General features: G+C 37.3%; 1 protein-coding gene and 1 pseudogene across 1 annotated transcript in view; one reads left to right on the top strand and one right to left on the bottom strand.

Moving 5' to 3' along the window:
- The window catches only part of FRK (fyn related Src family tyrosine kinase), a 114094-nt gene that overhangs the window by 9141 nt on the left and 81940 nt on the right, over positions 1-23013 (top strand). The gene's annotated exons all lie outside the window — the stretch shown is intronic.
- Positions 11386-13640, bottom strand: LOC123572861 (triosephosphate isomerase-like; annotated as a pseudogene).

Here is a 23013-nt window from a genome sequence, read left to right as displayed (position 1 = left end):
AATTAATTCTGACATACCAAGACACCACCCTGCAACTTCCAGCATTGTGCTGCCTGCAAAGTCGCTGCTAGAGCATAATTTCTGGATACTCCCAGTTGCACATCTGAGAAGCAGGATTCAGGACACTTTCTCCAGTGTCTTTTTACCATTTCTGGTCATTGAAGAAAATAGTTTCTATGAGATTCAGTTATCCATTCAACAAACTTTTTGTACTTACTCTATTAAAGATACTGTTTTTGTATAGTGGGAGACATGAAAATTAATAAGACAGTGCTATTCTCCGGAGAATTTTACAGTTTCAGCAGGTAAGATTAGCAAGCCAAGAATGTTGTGACAATGCCCTTTGTCAAAAGTGCATCAGGAACACATCTGTAGTGTTTTATTATTCATTGCAGGGAAGGAGAACACACACATGGAGAAGAGTAGAGCGCCTCAGTAAGAGGGTGTTAGATAGGACCCACTATTAGATCTGGGGATGTGACTTTGGGGAGATTTTAGGAAGCAGGCATTGCTTTGTTTTGGATACTGTTAAGAAATGGGAATAACTGTATAATTAGGTATTTAATAAATCTTATTGAGAAAGATGGAAGACTTTGGGAATAAAGCTAGAATTGGTCAAGAGACATCAGTCACTCAGGTTAGCCAAGATAAGTAGATGTTTGGTCATTTTTTAGGATGGACAATATCCGTGTTTTTGTGGGTGTTGAGACTGGATTATGGAGTGATCTGGTCTTGTTTTTGTCTCAATCCATCATAGTCACAGCATGGCCTTGTCTGAAGTTGATGTTTTGTGAGATTGTTTACATTCAACAGAAGACAGCAAGGTCCAGCCGTAAGTGCCAGTCTAGGTCCAGGATGTCAAGAGCTAATTTTCATTTCCTCAGTTAGCATAGACAGATGCTGATAAATGCCATGAGTATCACAAACTGTCTACCATGTAGTATGCACATAAAAAACAATGTTCAACTCATGAATGAAGACACAAATAGTTGGAAGAATGAGTGCAGAAATAGAAGAGATCAGTCCTGATTTGGGGGAAATCATACCTTCCTTTCAGGGTTCAGCTCATATGACCCTTTTCCTAAAAGTTTTCTAAGCTTCATGGAAAGAATTCATAATTTGTTTTGTTTTCCCATGATTTTGTATTTATTGTTAGTAGAGCAATGGTCACTGACAACTGACATTTACTAAGAGCTTACCATTATGTGACCTACTATACAAATAACTTCACTTGCATTGTCTTATATCATAATCCTATGAGACAGATGCTTTTATTACCCCCATTTGCAGATGAGGAGACAGAAGCTGAAAGAGTTTAAGTAAACTGCTTAAGTCCACACAACTAGTAAATGATGGAAGTGAGATTTATCTGCATGCTCTCAGAGCCTGTACTTTTATCATATAACAGCTAGCTATAAAAATTCTGTCTTATGAGGCTGAAAAGTCTTTGATTGCCTGGGAAACAATGCAAGACTGTTTCTGCCCCCAGAGAATTTATAATCTCAGAAAGTGAGACTATCTATTTTCTCCTGAGATTGTAAATTTCCTGAAGCAGAAAGACCGTCTTATTTAGTTTTACTCAATGCTTACCGAACTGAATTTCTAAAAGCTTAGAGAGATGAACAATTCAATACAACTCCTTGAATAATATACAGGAGGGAAAGTAAAAGTGTATTCAGGGAATGGCAAGTTGTAGAGTTTAGTTGAAGCATTCATGGAGAAGAGCAATGGGAAGCAAATCTGGAAAAATAGCCAGGAACTAGTTTTGGAAAAGAGCATGTATGATAGTTTAAAGAGTGGGTTTTATCTAATGCGAAATAGAAATAGATAAAAAGCAGGGCTTTGAAAAGACTTTGAGGAGGTACGAATGGATTAGAGAAGAGATGAGCTAGTCATAGAAGTATTGAGAAATTATTTCAAAGGTGCATGGCATGAGATTATAAGGGCTTAATTTTAATTTGTGGTACTGTTAAAAAAAAAAAAAAAAAGAAGTGTAGGGATGTTACCAATCCCAAGAATGAAGAATCAAGAAGACTTAAGGGGAAGAAAATGATATTTTTGAAAACATTCAATGTGCTAAGCATACAAAACTAATTTAATCCTTCTAATAGCTCTGCAAGGCATATTCTCTTATCACTGTTTTTAGGGTAGGGAAATTAAAGCTAAAATTTAAATAAATTAATGTATTCTTATTTGGTAAATAGTAGAAGTAAAACTACAAATTAGATGTAGAAGAAGAGAGGAAAAAGAGACTGACATAAAAAATATGTACATTGGGGGCTCAGCACAGTGGCTCACGCCTGTGATCCCAGTACTTTTGGAGGCTGAGGTGGGAAGATCACTTGAACCCAGGAGTTTGAGACCAGCCTGAGCAACATGGCGAGACCTCATCGCTACAAAAAATACAAAAATTACCTGGGCCTGGTGGCGCTCACCTGTAATCCCAGCTACTCAGGAGGCTGAGGTGGGAGGATCGCTTGAGCTGGGAGGTCAAGGCTACCGTGAGCTGGCATCACACCACTGCACTACAGCCTAGGTGAAAGATCAAGACCCTGTCTCAAAACAACAAAAAATGTAACTTGGGACCAGGTGAAACATTAAGATAAAGACATGTTTCATATGGTAATTTTTATTGAAGCAGACAAGGAGGGAATGACTGAAACAGAGAGGAAGATAATACATTCAATTTTAGTTCATGTAGAATTTGAAGCCCTAGTAGAACATCTTAGTGAAAATGTCCAAAGGAAATTTAGAAACACAAAAGGCAAGGCAAAGAGCCAACTCTATTCTGTAAAAATTGATTTTGAAGTCATTCACACCAAGATGTTGTAGATGTCACAGTAATATAAGAACTGTAGAATATTTTAGACTTCACAAGGATTCTAAGAACCAAACAGTGAGAGTCTAACAGGAACAATGAGGCAAAGATCAAATCTTTAGATTTAAATAGCTATAGTTTAGGTGAATAAGTGGTGTGTAAGTTGTAGTAATTATCCCATCTTTTTGTGCTTCATTGCATCTGCATTCTTGGGGTAGTCTCCTCCCACATTCATTCTTGGCTTTGCCAAATCACTTGCTTTGGCCAATGGGACAGTTGCAAATGTGACAGAATTGGAGACTTAAAAAGCACTTGCACATTGGAGTTTTCTTTCTTAGTTCTCTTGGAGTCCTACAACTGCCATAAAAATCTGAAGCTAACCTCCAGGAGGATTTGAGACTATGTGAAGAGATGTCCTACTGGCCCAGCTGACTCACCAGCTGACTGAGCAAGCCCAGATAAGATCAGTAGATACTATCCCGAAGTGGTAACCTTTAGACTCATGAGCTGATTAAATAGTTGTGATGGAGCAAAGCCTAACTAATACAGGGAAGAAAAAGGGCCACTGAAGAAAACAATTATGAAAAATTCATCAAAGTGGAAACAAATCAAAGCATCTTTTTCAAAGCAAGGAGATAGAATGTCAATAAAGAGTTTTTGAGTTAAATGCTAAAGAAAGGTCAAGGTACTGAGGAGGAGGGAAAGACCATTAGGTTTGCTGGATAATTATTTGATAACACTGAAAGCAGTTTCATAAAGTAATGATGGGTGATAGCCTGTAGAAAAGAGAGTTATAAAGGGCAACTGCCTGCTCTGTCTGGAACTCTTCAGTGGCACGTTTAGGCTGGGTTGAACCATGGGAAAATAATTGTATGGGAGGGCTTCACATGTGGAACTTAGGTCTATCCTGATAATCAAAGCTGAGAGAAAACAAAAGCAAAAGAGTCAGTGGATCCCAGCACTTTGGGAGGCTGAGGTGGGTGAATCACTGGAGGTCAGGAGTTCGAGACCAGCCTGGCCAACATGGTGAAACCCCATCTCTGCTAAAAATTCACTACAAAATTAGCTAGGCATGGTCCACATGCTTGTAATCCCAGCTACTTGGAGACTGAGGCAGGATAATCACTTGAATCTGGAAGATGGAGATTGAGTCACTGCACTCCAGCCTGGGCAACAGAGTGAGACTCCGTATCAATAAAAAAAAGAAAAAAAAAAGGAGGCAGTGGAAAACAGCTGCCTCCATCTCTGTGTAGAGTCTGCAGGTTCCTAAAAAAAACTACACATGTCTGGTTGTGATTTATCAAAGGCTTGACCCTTTCTAGGGCATCAGATTTGGTAGGTATTCAGTATCCCCTGGTGGGTTGGATATTTGGAGGTTGGAGTAGAGTGAGGCTCCTTTGAAGGTTCATCTTTAGCTCCATGGATTTGGCCTTCCCAAATGTATTAGAAAAATCCATCAGTTTTTCTCATGGGTGACCTCTCACGTTTTGAGATCATGTTGTGGGAAGAATGAGTTCAGTCCTAGGTCTTAAAGTAGAGGTAGCAAATGTGTATATATATAAAATCCATGAAGAAGTTTGTTAAGGAAATTTCACAATACAGATATAGGACAGTAGATTATGGGGGCATCAGGACCACAACTTGGAAATACTCAGTCAGGGTACTTGAATATTTAATTATAAACCTTGTATCTACATTTTTAATATCTTTCCCTCCCTCTGGTATACTAGTACTATGATTTAATAAAATAAAAAAAATGCACTCAGATATATCTATTCAAGGATTTTTTTTTTTAAATTATTATACGTTAAGTTCTGGGATACATGTACAGAACGTGCAGGTTTGTTTCATAGGTATACACGTGCCATGGTTGTTTGCTGCACCCAACAACCCATCACCTACATTAGGTATTTCTCCTAATGCTATCCCTCCCCTAGACCCCCACCCCCCTACAGGCACTGGTGTGTGATGTTCCCCTCCCTGTGTCCATGTGTTCTCATTGTTCAGTTCCCACTTATGAGTGAGAACATGGAATGTTTAGTTTTCTGTTCCTGTGTTAGTTTGCTGAAAATGATGGTTTCCAGCTTCATCCATGTCCCTGTAAAGGACATGAAGTCATCCTTTTTTATGGCTGCATAGTATTCCATGGTGTATACGTGCTACATTTTCTTTATTCAGTCTATCACCAATGGGCATTTGGGTTGGTTCCAAGTCTTTGCTATTGTGAACAGTGCTGCAATAAACATTTTGTGTGCATGTGTCTTTATATTAGAATGATTTATAATCCTTTGGGGATATACCCAGTAATGGGATTGCTGAGTCAAATGGTATTTCTGGATCTAGATCCTTGAGGAATCACCACATTGTCTTACACAATGGTTGAACTAATTTGCACTCCCACCAACAGTGTAAAGCATTCCTAGTTCTCCATATCCTCTCCAGCATCTGTTATTTCCTGACTTTTTAATGATCGCCATTCTAACTGTCATGAGATGGTATCTCATTGTGGTTTTGATTTGCATTTCTCTAATGACCAGTGATGATGAGCTCTTTTTCATATGTTTGTTGGTCACATAAATGTCTTCTTTTGAGAAGTGTCTGTTCATATCCTCCACTCACTTTTTGATGGGGTTGTTTGTTTTTTTCCTTGTAAATTTGTTTAAGTTCCTTTTAGATTCTGGATAATAGCCCTTTGTCAGATGGATAGATTGCAAACATTTTCTCCCATTCTGTAGGTTGTTTACTCTGATCATAGTTTCTTTTGCTGTGCAGAAGCTCTTTAGTTTAATTAGATCCTATTTGTCTATTTTAACTTTTGTTGTCATTGCTTTTGGTGTTTAAGTTGTGAAGTCTTCGCCCATGCCTATGTCCTCAATGGTATTGCCTAAGTTTTCTTCTAGGGTTTTCATGGTTTTGGGTCTTATGTTTAAGTCTTTAATGCATCTCAAGTTAATTTTTGTATAAGGTGTAAGGAAGGGGTTCAGTTTCAGTTTTCTGCATATGGCTAGCCAGTTTTCCCAGCACCATTTATTTGATAGGGAATCCTTTCCCCATTGCTTGTTTTTGTCAGGTTTGTCAAAGATCAGACAGTTGTAGATGTGTGGCATTATTTTTGAGGCCTCTGTTCTGTCCCATTGGTCTATATATCTGTTTTGGTAGCAGTACCATGCTGTTTTGGTTACAGTTGCCTTGTAGTATAGTTTGAAGTCAGGTGGCATGATGCTTCCAGCTTTGTCCTTTTTGCTTAGGATTGCCTTGGCTATACGGGCTCTGTTTTGGTTCCATATGAAATTTAAAGTTTTCTCTAATTCTGAGAAGAAAGTAAATGGTAGCTTGATGGGGATAGCATTGAATCTTTAAATTACTTTGGACAGTATGGCCATTTTCATGGTATTTATTCTTTCTATCCATGAGCATGGAATGTTTTTCCAGTTGTTTGTGTCCTCTCTTATTTCCTTGAGTAGTGGTTTGTAGTTTTCTTGAAGAGGTCCTTCACATCTCTTGTAAGTTGTATTCCTAGGTATTTTATTCTCTTGGTAGCAATTGTGAATGGGAGTTCACTCATGATTTGCCTCTCTGTTTGTCTGTTATTGGTGTATAGGAATGCTTGTGAATTTTGCACATTGATTTTGTATTGAGACTTTGCTGAAGTTGCTTATCAGCTTACGGAAATTTTGGGCTGAGACAACGGGGTTTTCTAAATACACAATCATGTCATCTGCAAACAGGGACAATTTGACTTCCTCTCTTCCTGTTTGAATACTCTTTATTTCTTTTTCTTGCCTGACTGCTTTGGCTAGAACTTTCAATACCATGTTGAACAGGATTGGTGGGAGAGGCCATCCTTGTCTTGTGCCAGTTTTCAAAGGGTATGCTTCCAGCTTTTGCCCATTCAGTATGAGATTGACTGTGGGTTTGTCATAATTTACTCTTATTATTTTGAGATACATTCCATCAATACCTAGTTTATTGAGATGTTTTAGCATGAAGGGGTGTTGAATTTTATTGAAGGCCTTTTCTGCATATATTGAGATAATCATGTGGTTTTTGTCATTGGTTCTGTTTATGTGATGGATTATGTTTATTGATTTGCGTATGTTGAGCCAGACTTGCATCCCAGGGATGAAACCAACTTGATTGTGGTGGATAAGCTTTTTATATGTTGCTGGATTCAGTTTGCCAGTATTTTATTGAGGATTTTCACATCAATGTTAATCAGGGATATTGGCCTGAAATTTTCTTTTTTTAATTGTGTCTCTGCCAGGTTTTGGTCTCAGGATGATGCTGGCCTCATAAAATGAGTTAGGGAGGAGTGCCTCTTTTTCTATTGTTTGGAATAGTTTCAGAAGGAATGGTACCAGCTTCTCTTTGTACCTCTGGTAGGATTCAGCTGTGAATCCGTCTGGTCCTGGGGTTTTTTTTTTTGGTTGGAAGGCTATTAATTACTGCCTCAATTTTGGAACTTGTTGTTGGCCTGTTCAGGGATTCAACTTCTTTCTGATTTAGACTTGGGAGGGTGTATGTTTCCAGGAATTTATCCATTTCTTCTAGATTTTCTAGTTTATTTATGTAGAGGTGTTTATAGTGTTCTCTGATGGCATTTTGTATTTCTGTGGGATCAGTGGTGATATTCCCTTTTTCATTTTTTGTGTCTATTTGATTCTTCTCTCTTTTCTTCTTTATTAGTCTGTCTAGTGGTCTATTTATTTTGTTAATCTTTTCAATAAACCAGTTCCTGGATTCATTGAATTTTTTTGAAGGGTTTTTCATGTCTCTATCTCCTTCAGTTCTGCTCTGATCTCAGTTATTTCTTGTCTTCTGCTAGCTTTTGAATTTGTTTGCTCTTGCTTCTCTAGTACTTTTAATTGTGATGTTAGGGTGTCTATTTTAGATCTTTCCTGCTTTCTCCTGTGGGCAGTCAGTGCTATAAATTTCCCTCTAAACACTGCTTTAGCTGTGTCCCAGAGATTCTGGTATGTTGTGTCTTTGTTCTCATTGGTTTCAAAGAACTTATTTATTTCTGCCTTAATTTCATTATTTGCCCAGTAGTCATTCAGGAGCAGGTTGTTCAGTTTCCATGTAGTTGTGTGGTTTTGAGTACGTTTCTTAATCCTGAGTTCTAATTTGATTGCACTGTGGTCTGAGAGACTGTTTGTTATGATTTCTGTTCTTTTGCATTTGTTGAGGAGTGCTTTACTTCCAATTATGTGATCACTTTTAGAATAAGTGCAATGTGGTGCTGAGAAGAATGTATATTCTGTTGATTTTGGGTGGAGAGTTATGTAGATGTTTATTAGGTCCGCTTGGTCAAGAGATGAGTTCAAGTCCTGAATATCCTTGTTAATTTTCTGTCTCATTTTTGTCTGTCTGATATTAACAGTGGATATTAAAGTCTCCCACTATTATTGTGTGAGAGTCTATGTCTCTTTGTAGGCCTCTAAGAACTTGCTTTATGAATCTGGGTACACTTATATTGGGTGCATATATATTTAGGATTGTTAGCTCTTCTTGTTGCATTGATCCCTTTACCATTATGTAATGCTCTTCTTTGTCTTTTTTGATTTTTATTGGTTTAAAGTCTGTTTTATCAGAGACTAGGATTGCAACCCTCCTTTTTGTTTTTTTTGCTTACCATTTGCTTGGTAAATATTCCTCCATCCCTTTATTTTGAGCCTATGTGTGTCTTTGCACATGAGATGGGTCTCCTGAATACAGCATATCAATGAGTCTTTAATCTTTATCCAATTTGCCAGTCTATGTCTTTTAGTTGCAGCATTTAGCCCATTTACATTTAAGGTTAATATTGTGTGAATTTGATCCTGTCATTATGATGCTAGCTGGTTATTTTGCCCGTTAGTTGATGTAGTTTCTTCACAGTGTCGATGGTCTTTACCGTTTGTTATGTTTTTGCAGTGTCTGAAAGCAGTTTTTCCTTTCCATATTTAGTGCTTCCTTCAGGAGTTCTTGTAAGGCAGGCCGGGTGGTGACAAAATCTTTCAGCATTTGCTTGTCTGTAGAGGATTTTATTTCTCCTTTGCTTATGAAGCTTAGTTTGGCTGGATTTAAAATTTTGAGTTGAAAATTATTTTCTTTAGAAATGTTGAATATTGGCCCCCACTCTCTTCTGGCTTGTGGGATTTTTGCAGAGAGATCTGCTGTTAGTCTAATGGGCTTCCCTTTGCTGGCAGGCAGGAATGTATAAGTCTGCTGAAGCTGCGCCCATAGCCGCCCCTTCCCCCAGGTGCTTTTTTCCAGGGAGATGGGAGTTTTAGCTATAAGCCTCTCATTGGGGCTGCTGCCTTTCTTTCAGAGATGCCCTGCCCAGAGAGGAGGAAGCTACAGAGGCAGTCTGGCTATAGCAACTTTGCAGAGCTGTGGTGGTCTCTGCCCAGTTCGAACTTCCTGGTGGCTTTGTTTACACTGTGAGGGGAAAACTGCCTACTTAAGCCTCAGTAATGGTGGATGCCCCTTCCCTGCCCAAGCTCTAGTGTCCCAGGTCGACTTCAGACTGCTGTGCTGGCAGCAAGAATTTCAGGTCAGTGAATCTTAGCTTGCTGGGCTCCGTGGGGGTACAATCTGCTGAGCTAGACCACTGGGATCCCTGGCTTTCAGCCCCCTTTCCAGGGGAGTGAACAGTTCTGTCTTGTTGGTGATCCAGGTGCCACTGGGGTATGAAAAACACTCCTGCAGCTAGCTCAGTGTCTGCCCAAACGGTCACCCACTTTTGTGCTTGAAACCCAGGACCCTGGTGGCATAGGTACCCGAGGGAATCTCCTGGTCTGTGGGTTGTGAAGACTGTAGGGAAAGAGTAGTATCTGGGCTAGAGTGCACTATTCCTCATGGCACAGTCCCTTACGGCTTCCCTCGGCTAGGGGAGGGGGTTCACTGACCCTTTGTGCTTCCCAGCTGAGGTGATGCCTCATGCTTCTGTTTGCCATCTGTGGGCTGCACCCACTGTCTAACCAGTCCCAATGAGATGAGCCAGGTACCTCAGCTGGAAATGCAGAAATCACCCACCTTATGTGTTGATCTTGCTGGGAGCTGCAGACCGGAGCTGTTCCTATTTGGCCATCTTACGCAAGACTTGATCCAAGATGTTTCAAGGAATCTTTTATACACAAGAACAACACATGATCCTCTTTGCACTTTCCTAGAAGACAGATAGGGAATGAATTAGGAAGCCCTGGTTTTCTTTTCTGGTATACAGTGGTTATAGAGTATTCCTCTGTTTAGCTTTAGGCTGTTATAATCCAGAGAATACAGTTATATTTCAGATAAAAACAATAAAAAAAGCAACTCAATACCTTGCATTTGTGTTATGCAATAGTTCATAGCAAAACCAACAGGTACTTGTTTTGATGCTGAATCACTTTGAACTCTGTGCTATCTCTTATCAAAGTCTAACAGGGAAGTGGTAGTTTAGGAAAATGGAAAGTCATGCTATTGATTTCATAGGTCCTGGGAAAATGATAGAAAACATTGTTACATAATAATTAGTGAAGACCAAAGAATCCCCATAGATAATTTTTCACTTTTGAAAATTTTGGTGTTTAAAGAAATTTCTACCATCTTTTAAAGCATGAATCTCCATTATCCAAAATTTTTAGTATTATAAAATATTCTAGTTTATCAATTTTAACTTAACTTTAATTTTAACTTAAAAATATATTTTATAAATACAAAATAATATATGTAACTTTCAGGTAGGTTCTAAAGCATAATAATTAATGAACATCCATTTGACCAGCTAGCCCAAGACTTAGACTATTACTAGTAGTGAGCCTATGAGTTCTTCCCCTGTTTCCACTGTCGGAGTAAAACCTTTTTCCTAGAAGATGTTGATAACACCTAAATTTCTAATAGCAAAATACTAGAATCAATTCAAATTTCTATTAATGGGTGAGGAATAATTTATGGCTTATTTATTGAATAAAATATTATACAAGATTAAAATAATGACTTGAGTGATATATAATAACATGGATGCAATTTGGAAGCATAATGTTGGGTGAAAAAAGTTTCAAGAAACTACATGTAACATGATTCTATTTTTATAAAGCCCACAAATAAGGAAAACCAAATAATATATTGTTTGGCAATGTATGTTAGTAAACTATAAAATATAGTAAGAGAATTATAAATGGATTGCTATTAGAATTACTTATTCGAGTATTATAGATTCTATACTTCCATAGGACATTATTAGAAGAAATTATTAGATGTCAACTTATGCCATGAAAAATAAAGGTAGCTAGTATGCTGGCCATAAGGTCAAATATAAACATTGTGATTGCACATATGTAGTTCATAACTTTACCTTCTTTACACAATTATTTTCACTAAATTATCCCTTAATATTATGCTCTCAACATAAATAAGAAAGACATAAAAACAGATTTTGCAGTTTCTGCTGTCATTATTCACTATGACTTTTAAAACTTCCCCCATGTCCATTCTAATGACAAGAATCCTTAATATGTAGATCATGGACTCCTAGAGGTTCCAAGAATAGGCTTGAAAGAGTTCATGAATCTCTGAAAATGTCTATAAAATTTCTGTGATTTTCTTTTTCCTTTATTTATTTATTTTTTTTTACTGCCAGGTGTTTATTCTCTCACATGTGGGTGGTTCACATACACAGCACACACAGGTGCGGGCACTGGGGAAAAGGGCAGCACTCTTGGCTTCGGAGGGGAGGATCTTAGCCTCACTGTGTAAGAAGGGAGAGGATGGTTTCTCTCCTGCCCTCACTAGGGCCTAGGGGACCCAGCAGCAAATTCCACCCCTTCCACCTCTCAGCCAAGGAGAAGCCACCTTAGTGACATCTAGTTCCAAGGTTATACTAAGCGTAGAAGGGAGTGGCCTGGTCCCAGCCATTACAGGGTGAAGATATAAACGGTAAAGGAAGGTATAGTTTGGATGAGGCCACAAGAAGGGGCAGATGACACCATCAGAAACATGCGCAGGAGAGGGGCAGTTACTGGGTTTCTGGGCTGCATAGTCCCTGGCTTGGGAGGAAGGATAGGGAAGATGGATGGGGCTCATTGGCATTGATGATGTCCACGAATTCGGGCTTGAGGGAAGCATTACCCATGAGGAAGCCATCCACCTCAGGCTGGCTGCCCAGCTCCTTGCAGCTTGCCCCATCACAAAGCCTCCATAAATGATACGGGTGCTCTGAGCCACCGCATCAGAGACGTTGGACCTAAGCCATTCTTGGAGCTTCTCGTGTACTTTCTGGGCCTGCTAGGGTGATGCAGTCTTGCTGCTACCAATGGCCCACGTGGGCTCATAGGCCGGGATGACCTTGCTCCAGTCCTTCACATTATCTGTGATGACCTTCTTCTGCTCGAAAACAAACTTCTCAATGATGCCACTTCCCTTTCAGCTAGCTTCTCCCCAATGCAAGCGATTACTCTGAGTCCCTCTGCCAGAGCATGGGTCACTTTCTGCTCAATCAGCTCATCTGACTCCCCAAAGACATGCCACTCTCTGAGTGCCCCAGGACCTCAGACTGGCTTCGCAGTCTTTGATCATTCCAGGGGTGATCTCCGCATTAAAGGCCCCGTTAGTTACTTTGTAGCAGTTCTGCGCAGTCACAGCAATCTTCAGCTCTGGCTTCTGGGGCAAAGTCGATATAGGCAGCGGGGGTAGCGCAAACCACCTCAGTGTCGGCCGGCACCTTGGCCGCGATCAGAATGCCGGTGAGCTCCACCACTCTTCTTCCGTCCGTTCATCTTCCAGTTCCCCCATAAAGAACTTCCTGGAGGGCGCCATGGCACTGGAGCTGAGGCGCTGAAGGTCAATGTCAGCCTTCTGTGATTTCCTAGGCTGGGGATTATAGGTTTTATGATATTCTAAAAGGAATCATGTTAAAAAAATGTAAGAACGTATGTTGTAAGATTAGTATAGACAAAAGTTTAAGGTTCGTTTCTCTTGAAAGATTGATTTGCTTCCTCATAGCAGATACTAAAAATGTATTACACATCACAGTTTTCTTTATTCTTAGCCGCTAGGAAGGTCAGAGTTCACCTAATGCTTATTCATAATAACCATATTTGTCTTTAAGTCTGGCTTATTTTCTTCCTTTTCACACTCTCTTTTTTTGAATTCTTTTAAATTGTTATTCTATAGAATATATGTAGCGTTTTATAGGCATCTGCTATTTTAACCTGCTCTAATACATGAATAATAATGATCAGTCTTGACATGTTTTACATTTTAGAACCTTAAATTATAAAGAAAAAAGAATATTATATCTTAATCTATATACTAATTAAAAAATACATTTTTAAATTGTCTTTCTGAGCTTGGTTGGAAGACTAATTGTAAACCAAACATGACAGGCTGCTTGATAGAATTGTAATTAATGAATGTTGGCCAGAAACCTCCTCTAGCTACTTCCTTACTTGGTTCCCATTTTGCTTCTCTGGCTCTCATGCTGGTTGGTGCTGTCTCTTCTGCCTCTTACCTTGTTTATCCCATTGCTTTTCAATTCTAACTGTGCACATCTTTGCTAGAGAATTTGACACTAGCTCCCTGCGCTTTTCCCTCATTTGTAGGTTTGTACACATGTGTAGCGTTCATTCTGTTTTCCTCCAAATCTGCAAAGCGAGGCAGGAAAGTGCCTTCAGTTGGGCCTTTCTTTACTCTACCTGAATGAGACCCAGGTGCAGTAGAGGAGAAATACGAAGTGTAGAGAAAACAATCAAGACAAAGAAAAAGAGGAGACACATTAGTTTAAAATGTGATTTAAAAAGGCAGGTGAATTTTTAATAAACATCAGAAAAGAAGATGTTTATTAAACAAATGACCCCAAAGGTGAAAATAAAAGAAATAAGCTAATGTTTAAGGAAAACAAGTAAAGTGAGAATGTGTGAGAAACCATAGAGGATAAGAAAGGATTTACTAGTAGACAGATAATAGTATGCATTAGCTGAGGGAAGATTGGATATGGATATTGTGCTCAGTATGGAAATAAGTCAGACAAATATGGGCATGCCAGAAAGTTCATGATTCTGTGCTTATATTATTTTAATTATATTTTCAAAATCCCTGGAGCTTTTGCTCCTTTACTATTGGGTCTGTAGTGTAGAAAATGAAATTCTAATCATTGTCATTGAAAGTGAATTAAGCCCATTTCTTTCCTCATTCTACTTTCTTTATATCAACCAAATTATCTATTACACTTTGGTGTTGTTTATCTTTCTCAATGTAAAAAGAAAGCTATGCACAAAAATATAGACACCTATTGTCCAGGCAGTGGAACCAAGTAAGAGACTTCAGGGACCTAAAATTGAGTTTGTTAAAGCAACTTAATAGTAATATAAAATCTTTTACATTTGCTAATGGGAAATTGGCTGTACAGGCATTTTAAAGGTGGTAAAACTAAAGACTTCTGTAGGGAATTAGAGTAAGTTAATGGCTTTGCTTGGCTGAGTGATTAAGAAAGTCTACAAAGAAAGCACTGATACATTTGGGTGTGCCTGACATTCTCCATTAGGACAAACCTGAAATATGTGTTTTTTTGCTGATATTCAAAGAAATACTTGATATTCAAAAAATACTATGTTAATAATACTAAAAGTAACCTTTTTTCCATTGGCATGCTCACATGTACAATATGAAATTGCTTTTTGAGGAGTTAAAGGAATACATAATTGAACTCGGATTAGAGAAGGTTTATATGTTTCTGCGCAGTTCCAATGTTGACATAGGACAGTGCTCGTTGAATTTGCTCAATATATCTGTACATTTACATTTACAGTTAAGTACATTGATATCTATGTTTTAACATTATTTTACTTGTTTAATGAATAAAGTATTTTTTTTTTCCTTTTCAACAGAATATTACCACCTTGTTTGACTTTGAAAGTCACTTCCCAGAAGCTAATTTTCTCAAATGCAAGGGAAGACTATCTCCTAGGAATCTTTGCTCAACAGTTTTGGGATGATATCTCAAAAAGGATTTTGTTTTACCATTTCTATCACATCATTGTACACTGACAGATCATTGAGCACACTTGGGTGATTCAATTTGCTACAGAGGATATTATGAGAAAAATGATCCCAAATTATTTTTCAAACTGATGTTTTTTTGTTTTCCACGTGACATTATATTTTACCAACTTTTGTTTGCTATAATTTTGTACCACAGTACAGAAATAGGGGTATAAATAATGAATATTTTAGTTTGATCCAGCAGTAAGTAAGTATATTTGCTGAGGGCAACCCAAGTAATTGGCTCACTGCATTCCTGAAGCTTATCTTATCAAACAGATATCAGACACTGCTGAAAGATGGAGGGGGGGGGAACTATCCCTGTTACTCAAGGATTTGTCATAGAAAGAGGCTTTGTCTAAGCAAAGAAGGAAACTGTCATTTCTTCTTAAGTTGCTGATCTAGTTTAAGAAACAAAGTATATTTGCTCAAACTTATTTTTTTAAAAGTGCAGGCAGCTCTCCCACTGTTTGTTCCTTTTCTGTCCAGACATTTTTCCTAGAATGGAAAACTGAAATTAAATCACTTTTAATGGAACTTAGGGTAATGGTGATTAAGAAAGGGAGCCAGATGAAGAGAAAGAAAATAGATAGCATTACAGGATGGAGGACAAGAAGGATAAGAATAGGGAGAAGGCAATACTTAAATTTCTGTTATAAAAGGAAAGTAGCAAGTGTTAAACAATCTCTCTCTACTGTAAATAGAAACCATAGAAACAGACATTCACCTGCTGTGTATTTATTTGTGGGTAGTTGTTGCAACAACTGAGTACTTGTTAGCCAGCAACGTTGAAAAAAAAAATTAGCCAGCAACGTTGAAAAAAAAATGAGTACACTCGTGATTAAGGAAAACATTTAAGAATTAACTCTACTAATAAGCCAATGAGTTGATAGTTTGATTTTAAGGAATAGCTACATAAAGTGTATGACAATTTTCCTTGCTTCTTCATTTTTTGATTTAGGCATTGGTTATATTTAATCCAAATTTATTACCTATCATGTGCTAATACTTTGCTAGTGAGTTATATTAGCAGATTATAACTTTGAAACAGAATTTTCATTCAATGTTATGTAGAGAGTTTCTGAATGTGTGTTTTTGATGGATATGTAGGTGTGAGTAATGGTTGTAGTTATATTGGGAAAGAATAAGACTTAGAAATTTTATAGTGTGGATGATTAAGCATTCTGTGAGGTCAACTGAAGTTGGATATTTGTGTGTTGATTTCTTAGAACAATTTTTGACCTCTCTTAAAGTCACCACTATAACTTAACTTCTGATTAGTACTGATTAGTAAAGAATTAAATTATTTGTCAGAACTAAATTCTTCTTGGAAAGCCAAGCAGCAGCAAACAAAATCAGTATTCTTAACTCTTAAAAACAACTCTTGACTCTACTTCTCCTCTGATTACTGCAGAATCTCTACAGCAAAATTCTGAAAAAGTTGCCTACACTCAGTGTCCTTTTTTTTTCTTCTCTCTCTGATCCCCCACACCACAATTTAAAAATTTTTATTACAAAAAAGTTCAAACATATAAAAAGGATAGAGAACAGTACCACCAGGTGCCATTACTCAACTTCAACAATTCTCAACATATGGCAATCTTATCCCATCCTTATATTAATATTTCTTCTTCCCACCCAATCTCTACCCACTATGGTGTTATTTTGAATCACATCCTAGACATCATATAATTCTATCTGTAAATCCTTTTGTAAGTGTATCTAAAATACATGAAATAATCTTAATAAACAAACGTAATTATAAAACAATCACCCCTAAAAAGTAAAAAAAATACCCTAATATTACCAAGTATCCGGTATAAAACTTCTCACAGTTTTATAGTTTGTTTTTTATGATTTGTTTGAATCCAGATTTTTGTGGGTATATCTTCTTGTTGCTTGTTCATCCACATAAAGTCCATTTGTTCTAATTGGTTGATTTGTCTCTTTTAATCTCGTTTAATATGGATCTTCTCTCTGCGTTAGTTTCCTTGCAATTTATTTCCTTTGCCTGTGGAATTTCCCACAATCTGAATTTGCTGACTCATTCTCTCTTGAACACACTGCAGTTAGACCATTCTTACTACTCTGGGAAGCTGCTGTTATCAAAAGTCACCAAGGAAATTTCACATTGTAATACCTGTTGGTCAGTTTTTAGTCCTCATTTTAGTTATCTACATTATTCTTGATGTATAATAATTATACATATTTATGGTATACATGTGATATTTTGATTGATGCATACAATATGTAATGATCAAATCAGGGTAATTGGGATATCCATCACCTCACTGATCGATTCTCCATGTTGGGAACATTCCAAATTCTCTCTTCTAGGTATTTTGAAATATATAATTACTGTTAAGTATAGACATCATACTGTGCTATTAAACATTAGAACTTATTCCTTCTGTCTAACTGTATGTTTTTACCCAATAAACCTCTGTTCATACCCTTCCCCACTACTCTTCCCGGTCTCTGGTAACCACTGCCAACATTGTTTACCACTTGATAACTCATTGTCTTTAATAAACTTTCTTTAATTGATCTCCAGTACAGCTGATCTCCAGGTTTCCTTCTATACCACTGGCTGAGACATTTTTTGCTGATTCTTTCTGTTTTACTAGTAAATGTCAGAGTGCCCCAGAGTTCTAACTCTGGTTCTCCCCTCTCTCTGTCCTCACTTTCTTGATCATCTCATTCAATTTGAGACATGTATACTCAATGATCTACTTGACATTGCCATATGCAAATGGAAGTTTTCAAATTCCAGACATTTCCAATAACTCTCAAACTGAGCTCTTACATTCATTCCATGACCCAGTCCCACAAAGTTTCCCCCAGCTCTGTCAACAGCAAATATCCTCCATTTGCTCTGGTCAAATACCTCGAAATCATTCTGATTTCCATTTTCTTTTCATGCCTCATTTCCAGACACATTGCTTTGCCTCTTCCTTCGGCAGTATCCACAAATGAACCGTCTCTCACCAGCTCCTGTCCCCATGTGGTCCAACCCACTTTGAACTTTCAATCTGGCTTAGAATGATAGTTTCTGTAACCCTTACCTTAAATACAGACTATGCTCAACCCAGCAGGCAGAGTGACCCCATTAAAATGCCAAAAAATTAAAGTTACTTCTCTGTTCAAAATCCTCCAGTAGTTTTCTATCTGACTTAGAGCTGAATTCTGAGTCTCCTTGCAGGGACTTCCAAGGCCCTAATTATCTCTCATTTACACCATCACTTCTCTGACTTAATTCCTCATTTCTTTTTCCTTGGCTTTTTCCACTTCTGCCACAGGACTTTTATGGGGCAGAAAAGTAGACACCAAGTTGAAAAATGATTTTTATAAAATTTGTTTAGACCCTAGATTTTAAACTTTATTGTTCAATAAATTTGTACAAAATAAAGAGAAAAATAACTGGCTCAATTAGAATTTAAAAGCTGAAGAACTGTTCTCATAGGTGTAATACCTTGCTCTATCCTGAACCACTGATCTATGGGCTTAGGCCAAATTATCCTTAAGTAATTTACTTTTATATTAAAGGGAAAATGTCTTTTTTTGGTTCATGTATATGTACATTTATCCTGAGGATATTGGTGAACATAGCCAGTTTCAAAGTCTATTGGTATTGTGGGAATGGCTATTATTCTTACTTAGATATTTGAATTGAAATGTAACCTTTTAATTAACTTGTGCTGATGTTTCATCTCTGCCTGGCAGTTCAAATTGATTCTTATTAATAAGTGGCTGCCTGTGTTCCATCATACAGCATGGAGAACACAGTCTTTCTTGCTCAAGGATGCCGAGTGCAAGAAAGGACAATCTGAGAGGTGAAAATAGTCTCTAGTATTTCTAAAAATGCCAACAAAAGGCTATGTTATTAATAAACAGATTTCTAGATTTCAGTCCTAGGCATTTCCACAACCCTCGATTGCATTTGTTTTTCTCTTATTTCCGTATTTTTTAAATTTTTATTTTTATTTTTGCTTATCACAGGCAAGAATTCCATTTATGTCTGCAAAGAAGAAATTTTTTTCAATGAATTGAATGCAATATATACACACCTAAAAAAAAGCTGTAAACATGGAAAAACAATGTGAATCAATTCTGCGGTGCTATTACATGAAATTACTCTCTGTATCTCAAAGGTGTTTCTCCCTCCCTCAAGAAATTAAACATAGCCATGAAATATAAATGAATATATGTTTGTGATAATGCTACTTGACATTTTAGTTATAATTAACAGAACTTCCAATATTAACCAACATTAATTAACAATATAAAGTGTTTAAACATGGATCGTAATAACAATGCTGAGTGGATTATGCACATTCATCAATACACCTCATGTTTATTAAATATTTCTCTTCAAATTCTGTATTATTAAGCAAACTTATTAAACCTGCCATGTGAATCTTGATTTTTTTCTATACTTATTCTCTAATGATCACTCCTTCCTTAGGATGTCGTGGTGTTGGAGATAGGCTGCATGTTTGCCCCTTTTTCTCTTAGATGTTGATCTTTTCTTATTTACATGTAAGAGAACATTGTAAAGAAAGCATCTCTTTTTTCTGGCGTGTTGTAGATAATGTTTTTCAGTTTTAGCTTGCCTTTTGTCTTTTGTTATTATTTTTTTGCTACACAAAATTTTAAAGTATTTCTATAATGTTGTCTATTAGTCTTTTACTTTATGATTTTTACCTGTGTTGATTTTATCAGAAAAAATTTATTGTCTTCCGTGTGCTCCATATATGGAAGAATCTGAGAAATGATATACAGTTCCTGACACTGTAGGCCTTAGAATACAGTGAGGGATTCCTTTTATTAGGAAGGAACCTTATGTTGGAAATTTTTCTACAGCTTCCTCTTGTGTATATTTTGGATATGAATTTAGTTATAATTTCAGAATTATGGTGATGGTTTGTTAGAATGAAGTAATGATAAATCATTGTCTGTAAGTCTGGGAAAATATTTTAGGAATTTAAAAATATCTGAGAGCTTGGGACAGTTTTCATGTGAATGATCATATTGTTTCTCAAAATAAATTTTATTCCTAATCTATTGTTTCATATTTCACAGGTAAGTTGGTTAAAGATAACCAAGTCATGGTGTATTTTTATAACACTTTCATCTTTTAAGAAACAAATGGACAGAAACCTAACCGAATCTATTTCTAGCTGATCTTAATGTAATTTTGATGTCAGACTTGGAGGTCATATGGCTTTGTGGGAGTCCATGGACTCTAATTCTGATTGGCTTAGACATACACAGATCCATTGAGTTTATTTCTTACTCCAAATTGGGGTGATAATGGAGTTTGGAGCATAAATTAAAATTATTGTTCCGAATGTGTACTCGTTTCTCTGCCATCCAAATTGTTCAATGTCCAGTTTAAACCTAACTTCCTGCATGACATCTCTTCTCAACCATTAGAGCTAGATGTGATTTTCCTCCTCTCTGAAATTCACTGAAGTATTTTTGGCACAAGGTAATATGTTGTGTTATAATGACATTTTTGAATGTTACTAAAATATATTTTTCAGGCGATATATGTATAAGAAATTTATTATACAAAAGTAAAATATCTTAGTTTGCATATGCACATGTTTTCTGCATGAAAGTAATCAGTGTACATATTCTGCTTTTATACTTCTATGCGTTTTAAGGTGCTACCAAGTTCTCAGATTAATTTTTCTAATTTTCATATTTCTGTCAGTGAATGAATCATAATTTATTTAACCCTCATCTTAACAGTTAGCATTTAGACTTTCTTACACTTTTTATTTTTCTAATGTTTTGAATAGCATAGCAACAAATTTCCTTCCATATAAAGATTTGTCCATGTTTTACATGATTTCTTAAGGATAGAGTCCAAGAATCTGAATTATTGAGCCAAAGGATGAATGATTTAAGGCTCTTAACTGCTTATTGCCAAATATGTTTGTAAAGGATCTTACTGACCCCACAGGTCAAGGACTTAGTCCCACAAGAGTGTCCTCTACTGCAGATACCAGCTACAATCCCCAGGTTGTGACCTATGCTTCTGACCAACTAGCTATAAATTGGGTGCTTCCCATGACCCACTCTTGGCGTTTAATTAGTTTGCTTGAGTGACTCACAGAACTCAGGGAAACACGTTTACCAATGTATTCCAAAGGACATTGTAAAGGATACAGATGAACAGCGTGATGAAAGAGATTCACAGGGTGAGGTATGGGCAAAGCAGTGGAGGGTTTCCACACTCTCCCAAATGCACTACCCTCCAGACACATCCACGTGTTCAGGGATTTTTTTATGGAAGGTTTATCACTTGGGTATGATCAATTATTGGATCTCCAGCTCTTCTCTCCTCATGGCTTGTTCTTTCTGGTGACCAGCCCTGATCCAGGAGCCCACCATGAGTCACCCCGTTAGAACAAAAGATTCTATCACCCAGGAAATTCCAAAGGATTAGGAACTTTGTGTCAGGAGTTGGGGTCGAGGACCAAATATTAAAACAAAAGATGCACCTAGCACTCCTATCACTCAGAAAATGATAAGAGTTTTAGGAGTTCTCTGCCAGGAACTGGGCCAGAGACCAAATATGTATTTCTTATTACATCACAATATCACAGTTTCCAAGGTAGGGGCTATGCAACATAATATGAGAAGATTGTCTGCTAAGGTACAAAGACATTCAAGCCACAAGTTACTTGAATACAAATTAATGGTACAGATACTGCGAGTGAACAGGATCCATAAACAGCACCACTTGGGAAATGATTTGGGCTGAGTTCTCGGATTCCCTGAAGTAAGTTGGCAATACCGTGAGTAGTCAGGCATACTGGACCAAGGGAAACAGCATTTTATGGGACATCTGAGGGATCATCCTCTCCTCTTTACCCCTGTCCCCAACTAAGGGTCAAAAAGAAATTATTTGAGAGGGTCTGAACTGTGGAGTGGCTGGCTCATTATAATCTCAAACTCTGTTCTACTATGAAGCCAGGAAAACACCTGGCCTCATAGTTTCAGATACCAACTCTATACCACAGAAATATGGATTATACTTTCTTCTGAGGGGTCTGTGGCTCATAAATAAACACTGATCATTGTAGGCCATGAACAAATTCAATTTCAAAGAGTAAGAATTTATACAGTACTTATTGAGATGGCTAGAAAATAGGATCTGGAATTAATAAACTAAAACAAATAAAAATACCAAATAATTGGAAAATAAAGTTTTCTCTAAAAATTGGGCTAAAAAAGGAATTAAGGACACAATATCAGAGTATTTTGATTTTTAGATAGATGATGAATGAAAGAATCTTTAGATAGGAAACGGGGTGACTGACAGATCTGGATTTGTATTCTAGCACTGTGGCTTGCTACTTTGACCTCAGAAAAGGCTTAAAACATCTCAGTTACCTTGTGTAGGAAGTGATTGTAAGAGTGCTTCCCTTATAGGGTTGTTCTGTAGAATAGATAATTAATGTAAATAATTTGCACAGTGCCTGGCCCTTACCTTATGCAATAAAACAATATTGAATTAAATTGATGATTTAGGAAGCTTTTATTCTGAAGAACAAAGAGAGAATAAAAAAAGAAAGTGAATTTGGTATGAATCACTACTACACAAGCAGTACCTAAATAGGTGCTCAATAAGTGTGTGTAAAATAAATAAGAGAATATTGAACTTAAACCTTAACACTGTAGTATCTCTCATAGCACTTAATCCATTGCATCATCATCATCTGAGCATGATTTTAGGCCCTGGGGATACAGCAGTGTGCAAAACAGACAAAAATCCCTATCCTCAAGTTGTTTAATTCTAGTGAGGAGGCAGACAATAAATGAAAAAAAGAAGTAAGTTATAGACTATATTAGAAGATGTGAAGAATTTTTGAGAAAATTAGAAGGAGAAATAGGCAGTGTGAGATGAGTGATGTCACTATTTTAAATGGGATAGTTAGGGAAGATCTCACAGAGGTGGCGAATTGAAAGATCTAGTGAAGAACGTTCCAGGCAGAGGAAAGAGAAGGCGCCAAGTTCCTGAGGAAGGAGCTTGCTAACTGTGCCTAGGAACATGGAGGAGCTTGGTGTGGCTGGAGCAGAGTAAGCAAAACAGAGTGGCAGGTCCCACATCTCAACTGTCTGCTCAGTGAGAGCAGGAACTGGAAGTTTCCTCTCTCCTTCCAATGGTTAGCATGAGGCTA

Source organism: Macaca fascicularis, chromosome 4, assembly GCF_037993035.2.
Source record: "Macaca fascicularis isolate 582-1 chromosome 4, T2T-MFA8v1.1".
Taxonomy (NCBI): Eukaryota; Metazoa; Chordata; class Mammalia; order Primates; family Cercopithecidae; genus Macaca; species Macaca fascicularis.
This window is presented reverse-complemented; position numbering and strand designations above follow the sequence as displayed.